General features: G+C 43.1%; 1 protein-coding gene across 4 annotated transcripts in view; it reads left to right on the forward strand.

The window, feature by feature from the left end:
- Nucleotides 1-16829, forward strand: part of zfhx4 (zinc finger homeobox 4) — a 93742-nt gene that overhangs the window by 9342 nt on the left and 67571 nt on the right. The window contains exon 1 of one of the 4 annotated variants that reach the window (XM_084939079.1): nt 596-819. The exons of 1 other annotated variant lie outside the window; for it this stretch is intronic. The gene's annotated coding sequence lies outside the window, so the exon portion shown is untranslated. 2 more of the 4 variants (XM_084939078.1, XM_084939081.1) reach the window with 2 other exon arrangements.

Raw genomic sequence — 16829 nt, forward strand, 5'->3', positions numbered from 1 at the left:
TTTAGCTCAGGCGCTACAAGCTCTCCTTTTCTTCTCTTTTTTTCCCCCTTCTTTGCTTTTTTCATCTCTCTCTCTCCCTCCCGCTCCCTCCCTCTCTCTCCCTTTAAAAGAGAGCGGAAGAATGGGCTGATACCGGTCTCATGTTGCGTATGGATTTTCGTTTATATAATCGATTGAAATGACCCAATACATTGATTTTGGGTTCAGTGTTTTACAAACAAGCGTTTATGGGTCTCGATTTTATGTTAGGCATGATGGCAGTGTGACACCGACGCGCAAAGAAGTCGGAGTTGTTGATTTTTAAATAAATGATCTAAATAGAAACAAATAAATATCTATTGTTTCATGTATAAAAGAATAGAAAAAAGTGTGACTGGGGTGGGGGTGAGGGGGGGGGGGCAAATAAAAAGGGAAAGGGAGACAGAGAAAAAAAAAAGACAATATTGTGCTGCCTCTCTCCTTAATCAAATAAAGTGATGTAAAAAAAAAAAAAAAAAACACAACGCAACACACACACGCGCGCGTGCACGCACAAAAGCATTTCCTTCCCTCTGAATTTCTCCTTGAATTATATGCCATCACTAGTGTGTGTGATTGCGGAATATTAAATTAAAGTGGGATAAGTCCGCACCGAGGCGGGCTGCGTCCAATCCGCAACTCATTTCCCCTGTTGTAGCACCGCATCACTGCGCTCCTCTCTTTTCAATGACAATGTGCCAAATCTGGGCATTTTGAAAACACTTTCCATATGCTATTATCGGATCGCTACTGAGCAAGAGAACGACGAAAAGAAGGAAAACGGAATGCTTTATACCAAAGGTACCAAGAGTCTACATTTTTATGTATCTTCTTTTTTCAGTGGCTTATTTTACTTTGTGCTTTTTGTGGGAATTTAAGAAGAGGTAAGAGGAGGTAAATTTGAAGTTTTTCTTTTTTATATATGTATATACCGATTGCATATTTATGGACCGTTGCTGGGTGGCTTTAGGGTTGAGTGTGAAAACGTCGAGAGAGTTTGTGTTGAGCATCTGTGGACAAAAAAACTTCATTTGTTTTTAGTGGTTTTCTCACATTTTCCTCTTTTATCACCAAATTTAAAAAAAAAAATCTGCCCACTTTCCTTTGAGATGTCCTGTCAGTCAAGTAACTGAAGTAAGATTTTCAAAAACATTAATTTCGATTAGATAATTCAGTCTTTTTTTATTTATTTGCAGATTAACTGATTTTTGCAACTCCACACCTTGGATTTTATGTAGGCGATGGTTTTGCAAGTGGTTTTGCTTTTAGAGGATTTCTGTGTGTCACGTTTATTTTTTATTTTTTCTATTTTAATTTTTTGAGGTCAAAATGCATATTGAATGGCTTGGCAGTTTTTTGAAAGATCAATTTTCATTTTTTTTATTTGTTTTTTTGTTCACTTTACTATTCTGGAGACAGTGGCGAAATCTCACATAGGTGCCAAGCGTTGGAAGAGTTACAATTAACTTCTTATTGTCTGTTTTATGGGCCCTTTATGAAGCTTGTTTGTGTATGTGTTTGCTGGACGAGAGTTGGCCAGTGGGTCAGTGTGGCAGGTTGCGGATCAGAGCTATGGGCTTTTGCGTGTTTTTTGTGTGTGTCCTGATGAGGCAGCGGGGTCAACCCTGCAACCCCATGAGGGCGCCGACGCATAGGACAAACAAGGTGGACGTCTCATTGCACATCCAGAAAAAAAAATCACGATCAGGTGTTCGCAGTAGACATGAAAGACCGGGTTTAAAAATTACTAAATAAATATTTAAAATAATAATAACATAAAAATCAAGCTGAACATCAACAGAGGTTTCCAGTCTGTCTTCAGGGAATACTGATGAACCAACAATCCCTTAGCATATCCCAGTGTGGTTAGCCAATATGGCAATTTCTCCGGACATTCAAAGTTATTGATGTACTGAAGTGACAGAAGACCACTATGGGTGTTTAATGCCGCCTTTCATATATATCAATGGAGGCTTTAAAATAAAACAAACTCGATTCATTTAATGTTCGATAATTACTCTATAACTCAGAGTTTAATTTCAGTCTACCTGGTGTGAGCTTCTGGTGATGCGAGCAAGACATTTCCCTGTAATTTATTTTCTTTACACACAAATACTCTCATGCTCGTGCACACTCACACGCACGGAGACTAACATAAGCACGCACACACACACGCGGAGAGAGAGACATACACACAAAAACAGAGAGACACTAACGGAGTTTACAGATAAAAATCTGCAATTAATTGAGGATGCTGCTGATGTGAAAATAGGGCGAAATATTAGTTAACGTGGTCTATTGTCAAGCGGTCCTCCGGAGAAAGAGCATCGTTTGCTGGGAGAGAGGGAGGGTGGAGACCGGGAGGGGGGTGGGGGGAGATTTACAAAACGCAGGAGGTTAAGATAAGCGGTAGCCTGTTTCAGGTCTCCAAATCCGCTTTGTAATTTCTCGTTTTCTCATCGAAAACCGATGAAATAACAAACGCAACTCCGCCGAAAATGCCAACGGCGCGCGCAAATTTAAGCACACACGTGTAAAATAAGTACATCCCTTCACAGAAATGGAGACGATCGTAGAGAAAAATAAAAGAAATGAGGGTTGTATAATCTACAAAAGTCCTCCGTTCTGGCGAATAAAGTCACAAATGGCATATAGGGTCCACTCCGTACTGCTTCTGAAAGATCAGCGCACGGCCCCCGGTGGACTTTTTTACGCGTCCGCTGCTGAAGCGGGTAAAAATCGACTCTCCGAGCCGTCTGTGAGCGACGCCTCCCAGGGCTGACAGGCTAGAAAAACCCCCCTGTAGGACAGGGAGGCAGCTACAGCAGTAGCGCAGCAGCAGGAGCCTTGGATCCGGGTGAAAAGTGACGCCTCTGTTCACCACCTCGACCCACCCACCCCCTTTGTTGGAGACCTCTCTAAACCCAGAATAAACAGCCTCGGGTCGGGTCGGGCTCGGATCTCTTGGCTTCTTAAGGATCCAGTTGGTATGGGTGCAGTCCAGTCAATGTGGCTGCAAAGTAGACCAAGTACTTCACTTGCCAGCAGCAGCCTTATCATCACATCCCAAGCCCCGGCTCATGCAGTTCAATTCACCCCCAGCTTCGATTTTTTCCACGAAGGCGAACAAGATCTCTTGATTTTCTCCCCGATTGAGACTGTGTAAAGTCTTCCTCTTGCCCAAAAGCCTCTATTAAGAAACCGATGGGGGAAACACGGCAAACTGTTTGCACTGAGATGATATAGGGCTAAAAAGAACGCTGCACTTTGTAAGGACACTAAATGTAAAAGGCAGTGAATTGAGCTTTGAATAGACACGGTGAGTTTTGCGTGACCCTGTATTGGATTTTGCAGTTTGATTCTACTGAACCCACACGGGGCCTCAGTAGTCCAGAAAGGGCAGAGATGACTTTCCAACATGTGGTGGATTACTGTGATCCTTTGTGGCTCGATGTGTACCATATATGCAACAGATCGCATGCACAGTCATCACTTTCAGTAAACAACGAGAATATTTTTTACACACACACATAACTACGAATCCACATCCAGCATAAATCACTCACATGTAATTTATGTTGCGTGTGTGTGTTTTGTTTTTACATATAAAGGTAGGCCTGACACACAGGTCCGTTTTGATGCGCAGCAAAAAGCCGGTTCTGTGGTTTTGAATCTCCTTTCAGGTATTTTTTCCCCTCTCTTTATGTTTTTACGCACGTTATTGATCAAAAGTGTTATTCGCAAAGAGCAGTTACCGTTTTAAAAATCACATAAAGATTATTTTTTTTATATTCTACAATTTCTCGGAATCAAAAAAGACATTCTGAGCTTTACATGATTAAAAAAATCATAATTTACCTGTAGTATCATAATCAATAAAAAAACAAGCTGGTGTGAAGTACACACAAAAAATATGAATCCTATCTTTGTTAAATCACATCTTAAAAGAGATTCTTGTTGGAGCATTTTGCGCTGCACCTCAGAAATATTCATCTGCACAACTTGCTTTATTTATGTTTTTTATGGGAAAAGATGACTTCTAAGTGCTTGTAACTAATTCGAAGTCCAGCCTTTTTTTCATTTTGCTGTGGAGGAAGCGGTTGTCCATTGTTCTACATGTGATTTGGCCCTCGGAGAGAAACCATACAAAAGGATTCTCTGCGCGCATAGACCTCTGCGGCCGCCAGGGCTCCGTGTGCGCGTCATTTGCAATGTGGAGACTGTTGATCAACTCACTAATTACACTTCTCTCCTCTCTCCCTCCCTCTCCGTCTCTCCTTTGCTCCCTCCCTCCCTATCGCTCTCTCTCTCTCTCATTCGTCCTCTCTCTCTCTGTCTCTCTACCCATTCCCAGAGTGCATATCGGGAAATAGACACACAAAGACATGCGCACTCAACTTAATCAGCCATTTTTTTAAACAGGGCTAAAACGATAATAATTAGCAGAATAAAGACATATCGGATTTTCATTTCCTTTCCTCCGTTTCCCGACCCCCGTCCACAAGAGAAACTGCGAGGCAGCCCGTCGACACGTCTTTTCACCGCCACCGGAACCAAAATAAGGGATAGCTCTCTAAATGCTTGACATTTGTGATTTTACCCCCTTTTCCCAATATAAAGTTGGAGGATTATTGTAATTTTCCCCGTTTTTCCATGTTTTTACTGTCTAATTACGCAAGACGCTGGATGTGACTGTTTTATAAAGCCAAGAGCAAAGAGAGAAGCGGAGGTGACGGTTTTGGAGGGGGAAGAAAGTAAGTTTTTCATTTCCACCTCTCCCTTTAACTTTTATTGAGTAGTTTGGGGTGTGTGTGTTAAATTTAGTGGTCGGGTATCGATTATCTATCTCGCCGGTGGATCCTGGACATCGGGGTTGTTTGGATAACAGGTGCTGGGTGTTTTTTAGTCCAGAATAAAGGCGGATATCGTGATGTTAGTGCAACTCCGGCTTCTTTGGCTACTATAAAACAAGCGACTGACAGGCTTGGAGGCGTTCTTACGCATGTGTCCGTGGCAGTACAGTACGATACCACGTCCGGACCTGCCTTTTGCAAAGTTTATACTAATGTGCAGATTGTGTGGCGGACACATGCGATGGTTGTTCCACCTTTGATACAACGGGACGGGACGAGCGCCTCCTCTGCTTTTGTGGCTTTGCAGTGCGGATATCGTGTTGCCTTTCCAGGAGTCCGATCCCACGGACATGTCCGCTTTGAGTCTAGTCGAGGTGTCCGGCTTGCTGTTTCCCTCCCCACTCAGTGACTCCTCATTTCAGGCTTCAACGATAAGATATTTCATCTGAAGTCATATTTTGGGTGCACTGCAGCGTTTAAGCCAGTTTTTCCGTACACGTCGGGAATCATGCACCTTCTAGGCATTCTCGGCCGAAGTGACACGATCAGTCTCTCGACACGATCCCCTCTCGCCGGAATAAGTGCATATCTTTCAAATTTCCGAAGTAAGGCTTCTTTTAATAAAACGAGATGATCGGTACAGAAGTAACGCGAATTTGCTGCCGATAGTCCATACACCTTTACCTGCTGCGCTTAAAAAAGTAGTCTCACTTCACCGAGGCGTGCACAGCTGCGTCGCCCAAGAGAGCGACCGATCGCTGGGCTACCGATAGCACAGAGAGCCCCTTTTAGAGCCAGCCAACTCCGGGATCCCCTGATTTTCCTCAGCATCGGCATGTTAAGCATCAGCAAAATTACCACTCTATTTTACATTTATTGATATTAACATTTGTTTTATTTAATTTTATTTAAATTCCGCCCTTTAAAGTCTGTAAATTCCATTTCTACTGTCGGTCTCCTATACGCGTCAGTGGGCTTAGGCATTAATTTCCTCACATAAATTGTCATGTTATTTCCAAGAGATGCTGGCTGCAAGATTGTCTTTAAATCGTATATTTGTGTTAGTTTAGATGAACTAGATTACAAAAGTGGGGATTATTAGGTGTGTTTTTACGTCTTTTTTTGGTGCTTTTTAAGTCGGTAGGTAGACTTGGCTGGGTTTGGGACGAAATGCTGGGGGTGAAGGGATGGGGGTGGGGGCAGAAGGGGGGGGGGCATCGATCGCACGGGAGTAAAAAAAAACATAAGGCTAAGGGGCCACTCTTTTCTCCAGCCCGGGTACGTAACGGTGTAGTGAGTGTGTGTTGTGTGTGTGTGTGTGTGTGTGTGTGAAGACTGTATATGCTCTAAGAGAACGATGCGCCGATATAGGATAGGCGACCGTTTTATGCGATTGTCTCTATTCATACACGGCTTTCATTGCTTTTTTGGAGGGGATCGATGTTTAGAAGTCAGTGCGTATTTCTTCCGCAAATAGAGGCTTTTAATTCACTCTTTATAAACCCATTATACTTTAATATTTGTTTGGATTAATAAATGGGTACATGTTTGAAGAACGTACGCCTACATTTTAATCCAAATAGGCCCATTAGATTTTCTGTAGAATCTCAGAGAGGAAAAAATATAACCGCCTTTGCTGCTTTAATAATATCCTTCTATTATTAATAATATTATTGTTATTATTGTTGTTATTATTATTATTATGTAAAATACAATTTTCAAGAATAGATCTAAGATCGTTTTTTCCGGTTCAACTATGAACACTTATGGGGTTTTTTCTTCTTCTTCTTCTTCTTTTTTTAGAAAGGGAATATCTCCTGTCTTGTCAGACAATTTAATTGCATCTGCATAAAATCATATATTTTAAAACAAAAACATTCAGCCTCGGACCAGTAATAAAAAAAACAAAACAAAAATCATTAAAAAGTGAAATTATGAGACATGATGATCCTGTCTAATTGCAGTGAATTTCGTCAGTTAATGACGGTATTGTCTCACTCTAAAATAACAAAATCTCACTGTTATTTTTCCAGCCTTGCAAATGAGGGATTTTTTTTTCTTCTTCTTTTTTTAGGCGTGTGTTTGCAGAAACCCAGGCCTCCTTGTGTTTTTGTTTTTCTGAGCCTGGTGTCTTAGCACTATCAAAGACTGGCTGTGTATAACGCTTCGTGTTAGTTAAGCTGCTTGCAACGTTCATTTTACCCTTAGCAGGAAAAAGGACGGATAAAAGAAAAAAACACACACACATATAAAGTGTGAAAGATGGGCAGACAGCCCTGGGAGGACAATAGCTGTTGGCTTGAAAATGCAGCTTGATTATTAAAAGCTAATACATTTTTAGTATTGCAGCGTTCATTAAGAGTGAGGATGGATGGGTGGGGGTATGGGGTGGTGGTGGGGCGGATGGGTGAGAGGCTACTGGGAGGAGGAGAGGATGGGAGACAGAGAGAGAGAGGGAGACAGGGGCTGAGTCTGTCCTATAACTCCTGGGTCTAAGACACATGCAGCTAGAAGATTGGCTCGGGCCTCTCCTAGGGGTCGACAATGTGTCATTTCCACCCGGCTAGATTGCCCTCTGCCTATCTGATATTAATGTGCAAATCAATATTTCAGGGATTAAATTTCCCTTCTTCATTTTTTATGGTTTCTACCTCAATAAGTCTCCCGTCTAATAGAGGAGGCTGGATGATTTAGAAGCCTTTGCTGCAGAAAGAGAGAAAGAAATAAAGAGGAGCTTTGCAACAAGGCTATCGCTGCATTTTAATGTTCTTCTTCGTGGATCCCCCATAGGCCCTTAGTAAGGAGTGCTATATCGCTGCTTTACAGTGTAAAGACAGCCAATTTGGCTAAAAAGGCAGAAAGGGAAAATATGGGTCCGGTTGAATACTTAAGACGCTGTGGTAATCCGAGTAGCAGGTATTAGTGAAGGGGAGCTTCCAACCCCCCCCCCCCACCCCTCCTCCTCAAAAGAGACACACACAGAGCTACATCCAAACCTGCATTACCAGCCGTCATGGTTGAGCGAGCAGTATAGCTTACTGCACTCCGGACTGCTTTAACAATATATTTTTCTTCTTTTTCTCCTCCATTTTTCACCTTTTTCTTTCTTTCTTTTTTTTTTTGCATAGAAGGCCATTGACATCCACTGGGGGAGATTTACTCTCCTGTGTAATAACATCTGGCGTATGTGTGCGATAGAAATGAATCACTCTGACACAATGACCTGCGTATGATTATTGGGGAAGGGAGGAGCGTATTACCATAGCCATAATGCTGCATCTCATTGAGAGTCAACTAAATGAGCTTGGACCCTCTGACTCCCAATAGACATTCATTAAGGGACAGTGCACACAGAGGCGTCCGTCTGCCAATAGGTGTGTGTCTGTGCATGGGTGTTTATTTAATCCTCCTTCCTGTACCATCTGGTGCACGTGTGCATGCGTGTGTGTGTGTGCGTGTGTCCGGCAGCAGCAGCACAGTATGAATTTCCCTCCACTCCGTCCACCCTGGGCCCCTAAACAGCCCCCCCAAACCCACCCATTCAGCTTTTGCAACAGCATAGTAGACTGTTTTAACATACCCTTGATAGGTAGAGTGTCAGCAATTGAAAACAAGAAAAGAAAGGGAGAAAGACACAGAGGAAGAGGCACAAAAGAACTCTAATTGTAGCACGATCGCTTGGCTTCCTCCCTGATTCACGGCCATTATGATGTGAAAAGCACAACCGCCTGTCCTCCATTATCAAAACGGCAGGCCTACACACACACACACACACTCACATCCATGCACGCATACTCACTGGAGGGAATCGTGCAGATTTTGTTGTCTCTCATCTATGACTCAAATAACGGTGTCATTCCACTTACCTGCTTTCGGTGGATTCGGTGCTTAACATGGCCAGCATTTTCTTCACATGAAGGGTAAATGGTTGATTCGCCAAAGTAACAGAAATGCTCTCTGCATTTATTTAAGGTAAATATTTAGGATCCCATGCTTAAATTTGACTCTCGTGGACCAAGTTGTCTCTTTTTAGACCCTCTTCACTGCACTCCCTTTGATTTTTCATAGATTGTCTTTTATGCAACTTCTGTTATGCAACAGTTTAAAAGCCTGCCGTGTTTGATGCAAAGGGCTATTTACCAATTGCACATATGTGTGTGTGAGGGATGATGGTCTGCAAGTAGTAGCCAAGGTCTCCTGGCCCAGGGAGGCCTGTATAAGGGGTGGTGGTGGTGAGGGGGGGCAAGAAGCTAAGAAGTTCACTGCAGCTCAGCATTATATCTCAAAGACTGGGGCTTCCTGTGTCAGCCCTGGGGCACCACCACTAACACACAATTTCTCTCTATCACACACACTGCGCGCGACGCAGAGGAGGGTTAAAGACTTGGAACGAGATCAAGCCTCTCCGTAGCTCCCGGCGAGGGTGCTTGTGAATATGCGAGTTTTAGTGTAATTAGCACTTAATTATATTAACATATGCAAATTGTCAGGCGGAGAGCTTGTACTGCCGGTGGGTATCGGCTGAGATACAAGTGAGTCTATTGTACCACCACGGCAAAAAAAAAAGAGAGAGAATAATGGGTGTGTGTAAGGCAACCAGCCAGCAGCCAGGAGCGGGCCAGCCCCCCGTGCTACCGCGTAACCAGCTAGCTCATTTAAGTCTCCGGCTGGCCGCTTTGCCAAATTTCATTAGTCGCCATGACGACCTTGCTAATTGTGCTGACTAATGTCACTTGTCCCTGACCTGTCTTCAGTTGGGATGGTTGTGCATCCTTCTCCACCTCCCTCGACCTGCACCCCCACACAAAAAAACCCAAAAAACACGAGAGGGGTTAGAAAAGAGAAAGACAGCGAGAAAGCGAGAGGTCCGACTTTCCAGATTAAGGCAGCATACAATGACTCCTATTTACACACGTTCCGCTTCTGCGAGCATTTGCATATTCAAAAAAAATACTCTGCCATCTTTCCTTGTCTGCTCAGTGTGCATGTTTGCATGGCAAGGTTGCGCACATGTGGAAGCAATGTGTCAGGGGGAACAACAACAGTTCATTTGTGTGTCATTCTGTGTGTGTCACATGTTTTAACACACACACGCACTGTGAAGTGGGCCTCGTATGGCCCTGTGTAGCAACATAGCCAAATTTGTTTTTGATTATTATACATGACTGAGATTCGGGAAAAGAAAAGCTTGAGCCAAAATATCCTGAGCGAGGAGTTGTGTCTCTCAAACTTTCGACCCTTCTTTTCATTTCTTCCAAATATCTAATTGCAACACTTGTATAGACCCCCCCTCCCACATACACACACCCACCCCACCAAGGCAGCGGGACTTTATTTTATTTTAGGGGGGTAGGATGGACAAGCATTTAATGCGCTGTACTTCCCGATAGCCAAAGGTGGATAGCGATTGGGCCTAGTTGGTGCTACTAGTACTTGCATGCTAATCCTGTTTTTTGACAGGAACGTAAACTGATATAATTGCTTTTCAGAGGCAGGAATGGCGGTTTATACAAGTGTGAAAGCACGGGAAAGGGGATTAGCATTATTTTGCATAATGCTGGGCAGGCGCTGAATGGGGCATTGAACGCTTGACTGGATGACAGAGATGAAAGAGAGATGAAATGCTCTATCCCTCTCTCTCCCTCCCTCACTTACCCTCTCTCCCTCCCAGTGTAAGGCCACTACCGGTAGAGGACTGTGTTTGCTGGAGAGGACCCCCGGAAACACCAGGGCCAGTGTTTTAGGGTGTTTGTTCAGATGCCAGCAGATGGAAGTGGTCATGTGAAGCAATATGTATGATAGCAGAGGAACTGTGGAGACGGGTAAACTCCCAAAGCCTCCATGTATATACTAAACTGCATCCCTAAAGCACTGGAGTGTACAATTATGTAGTGGATGGATGTGGCTCAGGTAGCATTTACATGGACGGAAGGGAGCGGCTTTTGTGGATCAAATGAAACTACACCGCTCTTACATTTTCCTTTATTGAGATGTTTGCTAAGGATTTGATCGGATATCATCTGGGCAGAGGAAACTGTGAAATCTCGAGGCAGGTGTGTTTCATGTGAACTCCTGTCTGTGGGAGTTCTGGTGGTAGGAAGGAGCGTAAGGGTGGGGACGCGGCTCAAAAGTGCCACAGTGGCCCCCGTATGAGCAAATTCAACTTCTTTAAAAGTCATTTATGATCAACCGTCATCATTGCTATTGCATCTGGCGTATGGAAATGATCCGGGAGCTGAGGGAGGGGCTTGAGGTTGGGTGGTGGAAAACATGAACGGCACAAAAGCCGGTGTGGCCTGTTTTTGTTGTCTCTCATTGGACAGGATCCTCTTTCTTTGACCTTTTGCACGCCTTCCCTCGCCTTTCATATGGTAATTCTGGCCAGACCCAAGGAGGAAACGTTGCCGGAGCTGAGTGGAGGAGGACAAAGACTCCCTCTCTTTTTCTCTGCCTCCTTTCCACGCTATATCTCCTCTTTTCTTGCCTCTTCCCCTCTCAAGCGACTTGACAGACTTTGGCATGAAAGGAAGTGAGCGGTTAGTGGTTGAGAAAGGTGGGGATGGCATTCTCGCTGTGACCCGCGCCACCTGTGAGGATCAAGTGTGCTGCAGTGATCCTTGGTTATGTGTGTGTGGAGTTTTATTTTTGAGTGGTCCTTGTAATGTGTCTTGCGGATCTGTAATCGTTTGAGCCACACCGCTGGTGTAGTGTCACAGCACAGGCCGAGTCGGGCGAAGAGTGATTTGTTGTGTTTCTAGTGTAGCTAGCCGAGTTGTCACGGTGTCCGTATTTCTACCTTTCTTTCTCAGCTCTGCCGACTTTATCGTCTAACAACCAGTAAAAGTGCTGTCTCTGGCGGGGTAAAAGGATACTAATATAGTTACTACAACCCTCCCCTAACATAATACTCCACTGCACCACTGTTGAGCATGACGTGGTTTCAAGGCTCCTTTGGCTCTGTTATGGGAAGGGGGCATGTTATCTGTAGGAAATGTAATTTTTGTCCTCATTGAAATCGTTCATTATTGAGCGCGGTTATCTAAATGTTTTTGTTGCTGTTGGTCCAGCGCCAGTGAGGATTGCGTTACCCTCTCTCTCACTCTCTCTCTCTCACGTCCCTATGTCTGTCTCTCCCCCCTCTCATCTCGCCAAGCCTTCATCAGTCTCTTAAGGGAAAATAGAAAGAGGGGGATTTTTCTCTTCCCTCTGTGCTCCGTCCCGTTCTCAGGCTCTCCTGCCTATTTTGCATCAGCCATCTCATACAGGATATTAACCATGGAAAAACATGGGTCTGGGTATTTCATTTAGAATAATATGTTTACTCTTTTCATTTCAAAGTGGAAGCAGGGAGAGCTCGTAGGGTGTGGAAAGAACAATCGGGGCCATATGTTTAAGAACTCTCTGTGTTTGATCTGAGGTCCTGCGGGCCCTGGGGGTGGCTGAGATTCTCAGGTCTCAGTCAAATGAAATGCACTGATGAAAAAGACAAGGCTTCTCTTGTGCTCCTCCTGTGTCCTATATTGTATCTCGCCGATTGCTTTCTCTGTGTATCTCCGTTGGCATCTCGGCCTCACGTTTCCGGTTGTTTTCCGTCTCATCTGTCATTCGCACCTCTTGACGTCCTGTTGCTTATTGCGGCACATCTCTGATAGTTCTTACGTTATTTCTGCACATTGGTGGAGATTTGAAGCTGCAGTTACCTTTCAGGGCTGTGACATTGTTTGTCCTCTGCACTCCTTGATGCAGTCACTGTGAAGGACACTTGCTCATCCCCTTCAGGTCCACGCGAGTACCTTACAGTCCTCATCTTACATATTCAACAGAGCATTCAGCAGCCTTTTATTTTAGAAAGGTCTGTCCCTCTTGTATTCTGCAAAAGAAAATAATGTAGAGCACAAAAGGTTATATGCCACATTTTATCGATTGCTCTCAAAAGTATTTTCAGAGCTGTAAAAGCTGGCAAGATAAAAGAAAAAATTAAAAAAAGAAACCGCAAATACTGCTTCCAAATAGAAGTAAAATAAGAAGCTCCGGGTTAAGAGGGGGAAAAAAAGTTGACGAATGACTAAGTTTCTCCAGGTTTGAGAAAAGACACACCACAATAGCACGAGACGTCTCATGACAAATGATACATTCTCTTCCTTGTCGGCAAAAGACAAAGGCAAGGATTGAAAAGGCAGGGAGCGCAGTCACAAGATATGTGCACATTAATAGAGCTTACGGAGAGATGGATAAATAAGAACACACACACGTACTGTATTCAGTGAAATGATCAAATACACTTACATGAGTAAATATATATATATATGTAAATATAAATGCATTGCAACACCTTTACTTTCTTCACAGCATTACATACACAGCTGGTATGTGTGTCAACAGCCGCCTGTGCCTGTGGATTCATGTGCATCGCAGGTATGTGTCGTTTGGTGTTCCTGAAGGCAACATGATGCGGATATCAAGGGCATTGGCAAGGCTCGTCGGGGAACAAGTGGCTGATTAATTATGCATGACTTGTGCTCTTAAACAAACAGTGTAATAAGAGATTAAAATGACTTAACCAAAAGAGTTTGACTCGAATTGCACAGAGACGGTAACTATTACTATTAAAATCTTGTGCGCACAACTTTAAAAACGCACTAAAATGCAGTTAAAAGTTAGTGTGACCGCATAGAAGTAAAAAACATAATTTACCTGTAAACCAGTGGTGTTTTATAGAATTTGGAGGAATATAAATAATATTTTTTTCTTCTCTCTGTGCTGAAATATTTAATGCACCTGCATTAAATATGAATAGCTGTGTCTGGTTATCTGCAGGATTATATTAAAAGTCGCTTTAAAAAATCAGAATGGAGATCTTTCCTTTTTCTAGTGTAGGTCTCAGTCTGATCTAATACAAGCAAGCAAGCGTGTGTCTAACTCCCTGATGAGACTTCAGCCAACACTATCCCTCTCAAACCTTACTGCTCCTTCTTCTTCTTCTTCTACCCTTTTTTCTGGCCTGGCACCAGCTGTGGAATAATCCTTAATTATCTGCTTTTAGAAAGAAAGAAAAAGGTAAACCCCCCCTTTCCTGTGACAGAAAAGAAGAAGAGCAGAGCAGGCACTGGAATGTTCTTGTATATGAAATTGTAGGTAACAGGGCTAGTTTTGTCAGCGGTTTCACTGATGTATCAGCTCCCTGCACCTAGACTAAATAGAGGGGGGAGCTTTGCCTCGTTTCATCCCAGCTTAGATGAGCAGATATAGCTAGGCTTTTGGAGGAACCCTTAAAAAAGCAAAGTATGCTGAAGAATGGACCTCTTCCTTAACACAATACCTAAACATGCGTCATGATGTGGTGATGGATGGTTTGGCGGTCTGTTGAGGTTCTTGGAGACGCTCGCCCCCTTTTTTTCCCCTCTTTTTTTTGTGAATTGAAGGGCAGAAATGTTTTTGAATGCTTTAGTTCCGGGTGATTTTTTTGCACTTAGTAGGATGTGTTGCAAATGATTTTAAAATAAGTTACATGTGTTTAGATGTGGTTTTGCTCCGCAGTAAGCACAATCTCTGTGTGTTTAAGAGACTGAAAAAGGAGATGATGCTGACTGTGGTCTTCAGCTGTCTTGTCACTCCATGGTCTCCCCGGTTGTGACATAAAGGGCGATTTACAAGCACACACACACAGATACGCACACACATATAAGCATGAATAGACACATGCTATCACATATGAGGCTTAAATAGGATTTTGTGTAAGTTATATCTAACAGCAGTTATTTCCTAGAGCGAACAGTAAGGTAATGGGTCCATTTTATCTCGGTTCGCTCTCAGCGGGCCGGCCCTAGATTTGTGTGACATGGTGTTTATTTGATAAAGGAATATTGCTGCGTTAATCTAAAACCATGCTAATTACATCTGACAGTTGTTTGTTTGTAGTAAAATCCAATTAAAATGTACACTTTTCAACTCCATTGCTCATTTTTTTTCTTCCTCTCCTCCCCCATTCTCTTTCTTCCCTCCTACAGTAACCAGAAAAAAGAGCCTATGATGGCATAAATAACAACTGTGCTTTCCTTGTGGTTTTTGTGAGAAGAGGGCAAACTCACAACAGCTGTCAGAAAAAGGGGGTTTGTTTAAAAAGCAAATGGCTTTGGTCTAAAGTTCATTTGAAGACCTCTCTAATTAAATAGAGAACCGAAAGCTTAAGTTAATTAGTAATTCCCTGGGTCCAGAAATTAGACCTGTCATGAGCATTCAAGTTCTTGGAAAGCCAAAAGGTATGTGTGTATTGTGTTTTTATGTTTTTTTCGCCCCCCTCCAAATCCCCTCTGCTTGCTCCCATATCTGTACACGAGCGTGCCGAAATGTGTGTTCATTTGGGCTTTTCCGAATGCAAAGCATTTCTCCTGTTGGAACACTCAACACATTAATGGGCTTTTTGTGGCGTGTCAGAGAAGTGCTCAAGAGATGTTTAAGTGAGGGGCACATAGCTTGTGGCGTCAGTCGGGATACCTGCCCTATGATTATGTTTATGAAGATAATAACAGGGCTAGGGTCCCGCCGAGTACTGTCTTTCGAAAACAGTAGGGGGTTGAACTTTAAACTTTACTGTTACCCCTGGAAAAAGAACAGGAGAAGATGTGGTCTCCGTGCCTGGGAAACCTCCATACAGTTCAGAAGGTGTCTTTACTCTTAACAGCAAAAGCAGATCTCTTCTCTTCTCTTCTCTTCTCTTCTCTTCTCTTCTCTTCTCTTCTCTTCTCTTCTCTTCTCTTCTCTTCTCTTCTCTTCTCTTCTCTTCTCTTCTCTTCTCTTCTCTTGTAATTGGACAGATAACCACAGGACGAGCAAACATAAATCAGCTGACTTTGACACACTGGAGAAACAAGCTGCCCCTACCTGTTGTGTCGTAATAGAGTGATAACTAAAGACAGCAGCTAACATATATTTATGTACTATCCTGTAACTAACTGTGCTGCCTGCATGCTTTTGGTCACTTGATCCTGATAGACATCTTTTACCAAATAGGGCCACATTTGTGACATTTTTGCTCTCCTAACAAGGAATACATTTTTGGCAACAAGTAGCCAGAGTTGGTGCATTAGCTTGTAAAGTTTAATAATAGCTTTCAGCAGGATCTAGTGCGTTTCACGACAGAATTCAGTGTAAGAAAAGTGCCTTTTGCCCCTCATTTTAAACTGCTGTGCCAAAGATTCACATAATTTAAATAATAAGTCGTAAAGTTATGTTATTTTGAGACTTAAAAATATTACGCATACAAGTCGTTAAACGTGTTTTGGACTTATCATAGCATAAAATGAGCAGAGAATCAGAGGCTCGTGGTAGTTAATACAGTATAACCAGTTGTTTATATTTGCCAGGTGGATATGAAATGCCTGCGTCAGAGACTGCTCTCTGTGTCTGTCTGTGAGTGTGTGCTATCCTTGACTGACGTGGACAGTGTTTGCTTAACCTCTTCTGCGCTGCGCTGCCACGGCCTTGTCAATTTAAGTGTATTTGTGTGTGTGTGTGTGTGTTTCTGGGAGTGAGAGGGAGTCCAGCAATGGCAGCTTTCATTTTTCATGTTCCCAGCAGTACTTTTTCTAAACAAACCTGCTGAGAAGCAGAGTGAGAGATAGAGGGGTTTGAATCAACACAAATGAGTGATATTTGCAATTTGTTTTTTTTCCCTGAACTGGTATATAATTGTGTGTCCACACACACCCCGAGAGAAAACATGCATTTAAGAGATTTTTTTCAGGATTTGTATTTAGCGGGATTATTAATTTCACTTGGCAAATAATCCCACCCTGCCACCCCTTTCACTTTACAGTGTCACTGCAGAGAGGTGTGCGCATGGTCTCATGCTTTTGCCTCATCTGAAAGATAAGGCTGTGATTTATGTAACAGCTAAGCCCTTTCATATTGTGTATGTTGTACCTTACAAGAGCATGATGAGCAGGCTAGATTAATATT

This window comes from Perissodus microlepis, chromosome 9 (assembly GCF_051167445.1).
Source record: "Perissodus microlepis isolate ML-2025 ecotype Zambia chromosome 9, ASM5116744v1, whole genome shotgun sequence".
Classification (NCBI taxonomy): Eukaryota; Metazoa; Chordata; class Actinopteri; order Cichliformes; family Cichlidae; genus Perissodus; species Perissodus microlepis.